Below are 5,356 nucleotides of genomic sequence, written 5' to 3'. Positions count from 1 at the left end.
CGTTAGATATGTGTTCTAAGAGCTTGAAATCTTGGCAAAGCATCCCTAAATTAAGGCGTTTTTCTTCCCAGTCACTCTAGTTGTTATTTTGAAACAAATTTCAGTTTCTGGAGTGATTATCTTTCGTGGGGGGAAGAGGAGACAGCTCCATCAGTCAGATTCCCAGTAGGAAACAGAGGTACATTCGACAGGATAATTGAGGAGAGATTAATAAAGGGATTATCAAGGTTTAGGGAAACCAAGAAGGAATTGTGAAGTAATGCCAAAAACCCAGAGGAAATAGCTATATAGGGAGAAGGCATTGGCAGGAGCCTTTGGTAAATGGCTATAGCCACCGTGGGTGACAGAAGGGAGGAAACCTAGGGAATAAATACCCTGACCTTTCTCTACTCCCGGCCTCTCATCTTCTGCCTGTGCCTCTTTCTGCTTAACTCAATGGGATGCCAGAGGGCAGAGGAGACAAGTCCACATGGATCAGCCTCCAGGGGCACAGAGCGGCAGTGAAAAGGGTGCAAAATACAAGGAGAGAAAATCATTTATTTTGTTCCTTAACTAAACACTGTATTGTTACTTAGTTATTTTATGTGCTTACATGATGCCAGTGAGGGACAGGTATTTGAGAACAGGGAACATGCTTACAATTCTTTTTAAGAACTTTGATGTGATAGGAGATTATTCCTCAATGTGTATGAACTATTCTAATTGAAGCCTAATTAAATAGTATGTGAAAACTTGCTAAAGGAATATATTCTGAAACCAGAATATTTTGGGTAAATCTTAGGAATGACAAGCAACAATTTAAACCGCCATAACAGCTTTTTCATACTACCCCAATGCCTGATACGCAAGAGTGACATGTGGTCATTTTTGTGTGTGTCGGTTTGCTTGTTCTAGTGCATCATTTAGGCCATAATCATACAACTATTTGCTTCCCAGGTCAGAGAAAATTCTCTGTGGGGAAGTGGATGATTGATGAATGTTCCAGGGCACTTTCTCTGTCTCAGCTTACTCTACTCTGAGGTTAATATTACTGAGGAATTAGTGATGCAGCATTGCACTGTCAACTAATAAATGTTAAAAGCCAAAAAAAAAAAGTGATTTAATTTGATGTTAAAAGGCAAAGTTAAGTTCTAGCATAATCTATTCTTTACTATTTGTTGAGAGCTTATGATGTATACCATGAGTTCCAAAATGTAACAAAAAATAATAGCTACCTCTTTTGAGTTCCTACTGTATATCAGGCACTGGACTACCTGGCATGACATCCAATAATCTCATGTAGTTGGTATTATTAGTGCAATTTTATATTTGGGAATAAATACCCTGACCTTTCTCTATTCCCGGCCTCTCATCTTCTGCCTGTGCCTCCGTCCGCTTAACTCAGTGGGATGCCAGAGGGCAGAGGAGACGAGTCCACATGGATCAGCCTCCAGGGGCACAAAGTGGCAGTGAAAAGGGTGTTAATTTTAACATCAAATTAAATCACTTTTTTTTTGGCTCTTAACATATTATTGATGACTTAAGTCCATTGGATGGACTTAAGTCATCAATAAGAAAGATGGATTCAGGATTTAAATTTGCATCTGTCTGAAGCCAAGGGCCAGGCTCTTGCTGCATGCATAGATACCCTCACATGAAGACAGCTGGGATCCTGATTTGAAGCCTGCAGTGGGGTTAGGGTAGGACTGCGGAGCTGGTCAACCAGGAGAACAAGATTGAGGGTGGTCATGAATCACTCTTGTGCTTTGCTATGTCATTGGAAGTAAGTCTCTACAGAGAACTGTGTGGAAAGGGCCTAGAGGAGGGCAGCTGACACCAGTAGTGAGTGCCAGTGAACTCATCCTGCATTTGGTTGTCTCATGGTGCGCGGAGGCGGGTGCTGGCAACCACAATTTCAAGCCCCTTATCCCTCCGACTTGTGGATCAACTGTCACTGTGCTTATGGTCATAGGGACTATACCATGTGTCTAAGGTCCCTCATTTGATACCCAAAAGGTTATCCTGTAATGTTCGCTGGACTTCTTAAAGCCCTGAAACCAGGAAGAGGATAAAGAGTTTAGATTCTAAATGAGGAACCCAGATTCATTTGTTGTGCAGTTTGATTGTCTTTCACAACTGAGAGAAGTTATTAGAAACTTGGAGGAGGAAAATGAGAAAGAGGAAAGGATTCAAGCATACAGGTAAGTCACTTAGATTCTCAGACTTTTTTTTTAAGTGTAAATAAACAAATTTAGACAATATCCATGAGGTGGAATCACTTGACTTTGCTAACTAAACAAAGTTTAGTTGGAGAAAGATTTCCTAGCAGAGAGAGGCCCATGATATTCGGCATATTGACGTTTAGACAGAATTAGAATTTGGGAGCATTCTAGAAACATTTCTGGGTTAAAAAAATTATTAGATTTTGCATAAGATTTTCTGCACAGTAATGATCAGGGTGGGAGAAAATACTTTGTGTTCCTGCTGGTCAATAATTACCCTAAAGTCCACTTTCCCAACATACTAACTCCAACATCATTGGAGAAAATGGCAGCAGAGAAAGACTCACAGTTTTTCCAGAGCTTCCTGTCAACATATATTATCCCACCTGTGTGGCAAAGTGCTCCGATTTAAATGGCTGCCCAAAATGGGCCCAGTGAATTATCTAGTTCTCCCTGAAGTCAGATCTCATTTTTTATAATTATTTTTAAAAGTTACAACAGTTTACCTACATGGACAAATCTGAACTAGTAATTCTGCTTAATTTAGGGTTTTTGTTCATTGATTGTAGCTATTATGTTTTGAGCTATGCACTATGCACTAGGCATTGTTCCAAGCATTTTTGAGCATTATCTCTGTCAATCCTCACAGCAAGTACTGTTCTAGCACCATTTACAGACGGAGGAACTGAGGAATAGGGAAGTTAAGTCTCTTGTCCTCTTGATACCCTAAGTAACATGGTAACTCTAGAAGTTAAGATGAAAGATGAAATATAGAAAAGGCCCCCAGAATAAGCTTTTAGATGTAAGAACAATGACATTTAAGTAGGCTCTGACACTAGGTAAGGATATAGAAAGAAAAAGCTATGAAAACTGAAAATAAAAGTAGAAAATGGAGTCAGAAGGAGACCGTTTATTCAATAAATAATCTGTTAAGTGCCGGAGGGGGAGGGGGTGGAGATCCTAAGTGGGTGATTGTTGGTTTCTTTACCAGGGAATAAATTAGTGGTACTACATCTATCTAATCACAAGATTTGTGCTGAAATAGGAGAAAACCCCAGAGTTTGAAAGTTTCTGTGATAAGGCAGAGATTTGGTGCTTTCGGTTTCTTGTTTGGCTGCATTCCTGTCTCTCACTAACTATAAGGTTATTCCAGACCTTTTATAAAAGCATCCTATGGTCATGCTACCCTGAGCAAGCCCGAGCCCGTCTGATCTCGGAAGCTAAGCAGGGTCAGGCCCGGTTAGTACTTGAATGGGAGACCACCTAGGAAGACCAGGTGCTGTAGGTGTAAAACATAAAAAAAAAAAAAAAATAAGGGATTATAAGCTGACAAGGTCTTTGCAATCTATGAGGTCAACCAAGGCTTGCCTCGCCTAAAAAATAAAAAAATAAATTAAAAAAAAAAACACGAAATACCATAAGACAGGATCAGGAAAGAAAACATAGGATTTTTTTAAAAAAACTGGGACACAGGAGGAGAGAATAAATGGCGGAGAGGAACACCTTTATATTTTCGTAGAATCTGACCTGGAGCCTATTATACTACTTGCATTTGTTTAGACTGTCACATGAGCTGTTTCCTGAACTGTCTTCATGGAACTATTAACTCTTGGATCTTTCTGAGGCTTCTGCAAAGTGTTTAGTCTGCAAGGACCCTCATTCATGAGCAGGCATTTCCCAGTTTGAGGAAGTCTCTGTGGCTGGCCATGTTAGACTGGGGTCACCAGCATGTAGAGAGCTAGAAAGTGGACACAGTAATTGGAGTTTAGTTCTTTCCCAGAACTGAAACTGATCCCATTCGTTTGCTCAGCACTCGAGGAAGGCTGTTTCAGGAAACAAACAGAAGGAACTATGCACAGTCATGTGTTCGTGAGTGACTCACTCAGGGTTTCTACTCCAGCATGTGACCCTCAGGCCACCAAATGCCTGGGGTGGGCTGTAAGTTAATGATTTAGTACAGGGAGGGGCACTTTATCTGAGCCAACTCCCTCTTTATTCTGGAATGGCTTGAGTGACGGGTAGTCCACTGTGAACTTTGGGGCCAGCCTGCCTGAATCTGATCTTCCAGCACCACTGGCCCTGTGACCCTGGGGCAGTTATTTAATATCAGTTTCTCATTTGTAAAATGGGCACCAGAATAATACTTCATAGGATTTTTGTTAATATTGTATGAGCTAACACATGCATAGTGCTTATAACAGTGCCTGCCACATAATCATAAATGTTTAGCAAGAAAGGAAACAACCGTAAAACGCTAACCTCAGACACTAATGATTTCTCATTATGATGTAATACATTACATTTATTTGTATTTTACAGTTTGTGAAATGCTTTCTTATAAATTATGTCCAGTGATCAGAGGATAGACAGGAGTGAGAATGTTTCACATTTATAAGAAATAGGCTGTTGAGAGAGTATAATCTAGGAAAGATAAGGGAGAAAGGCCTCCATTTTCAAGGAATGCATTTTATTGCCTGGGGTGCCTCCCCAGGAGGAGTTTGGGAAAGGTGGCCCCAACAATGCTGATTGCATACCCTGCCTCTTAGCAAGCCATGTGGGCCTCCAAGGCGGGAGTGTTTCCCCACAGCCCCTGAAGGAGAACCTGGGCTAGGTTCCTGGGTGGGAGTAGGAGATGATCTGTTGACGAGCCATAGACCCCCAAGAGGCTCCCCACTTCCCACTGGGACGTTTGCCAAGAGGCAGCCACCAGGAACAGAGTATCTGAGAAATCAAACCCTTTATTCCTCCCCTCCTCAAGCCTGGCCTTGAAAGCTTGTTATATGTGAGAAGAGGCACAGAGAAAACCATGATGGAACCAGATTTTTCTCTTCGAAAGAGAAAAATTCCAAATGACCAAATGGCACTGTGCTCTTGGCCAACAGAGTGGCTTCATGTGTCCTTACAGTGCTAAAACCAAGGCAGACCTGGGAAAACCCAAAGGAATTGGTCATCCTGGCATACAGTAGGTCCTGAATGAAGTGGCCCAGGAGAGATTAAAGGCAATATCATTACTCAAATTCCAAAGCCCAATAACTTGGTGAGAATCCTTATATAGGTAGCTATGTTAATAATATTCTTTTTTGCGAATTACATTATTTCTTTGGGGCCAATATCCTCCCCCACCCATACCTCCCACCAACCCCAGATCAGGGTTT

The 5,356-nt window shown here is 41.3% G+C and overlaps 1 pseudogene; it reads left to right on the top strand.

Annotated features, from left to right (window-relative positions):
• The first annotated feature begins 3,370 nt into the window (after positions 1-3,370).
• Positions 3,371-3,489, top strand: LOC112471612 (annotated as a pseudogene).
• The last annotated feature ends 1,867 nt before the right edge of the window (positions 3,490-5,356 follow it).

The sequence above is a fragment of the Pteropus alecto genome, unplaced genomic scaffold, assembly GCF_000325575.1.
Source record: "Pteropus alecto unplaced genomic scaffold, ASM32557v1 scaffold57, whole genome shotgun sequence".
Taxonomy (NCBI): domain Eukaryota; kingdom Metazoa; phylum Chordata; class Mammalia; order Chiroptera; family Pteropodidae; genus Pteropus; species Pteropus alecto.
This window is presented reverse-complemented; position numbering and strand designations above follow the sequence as displayed.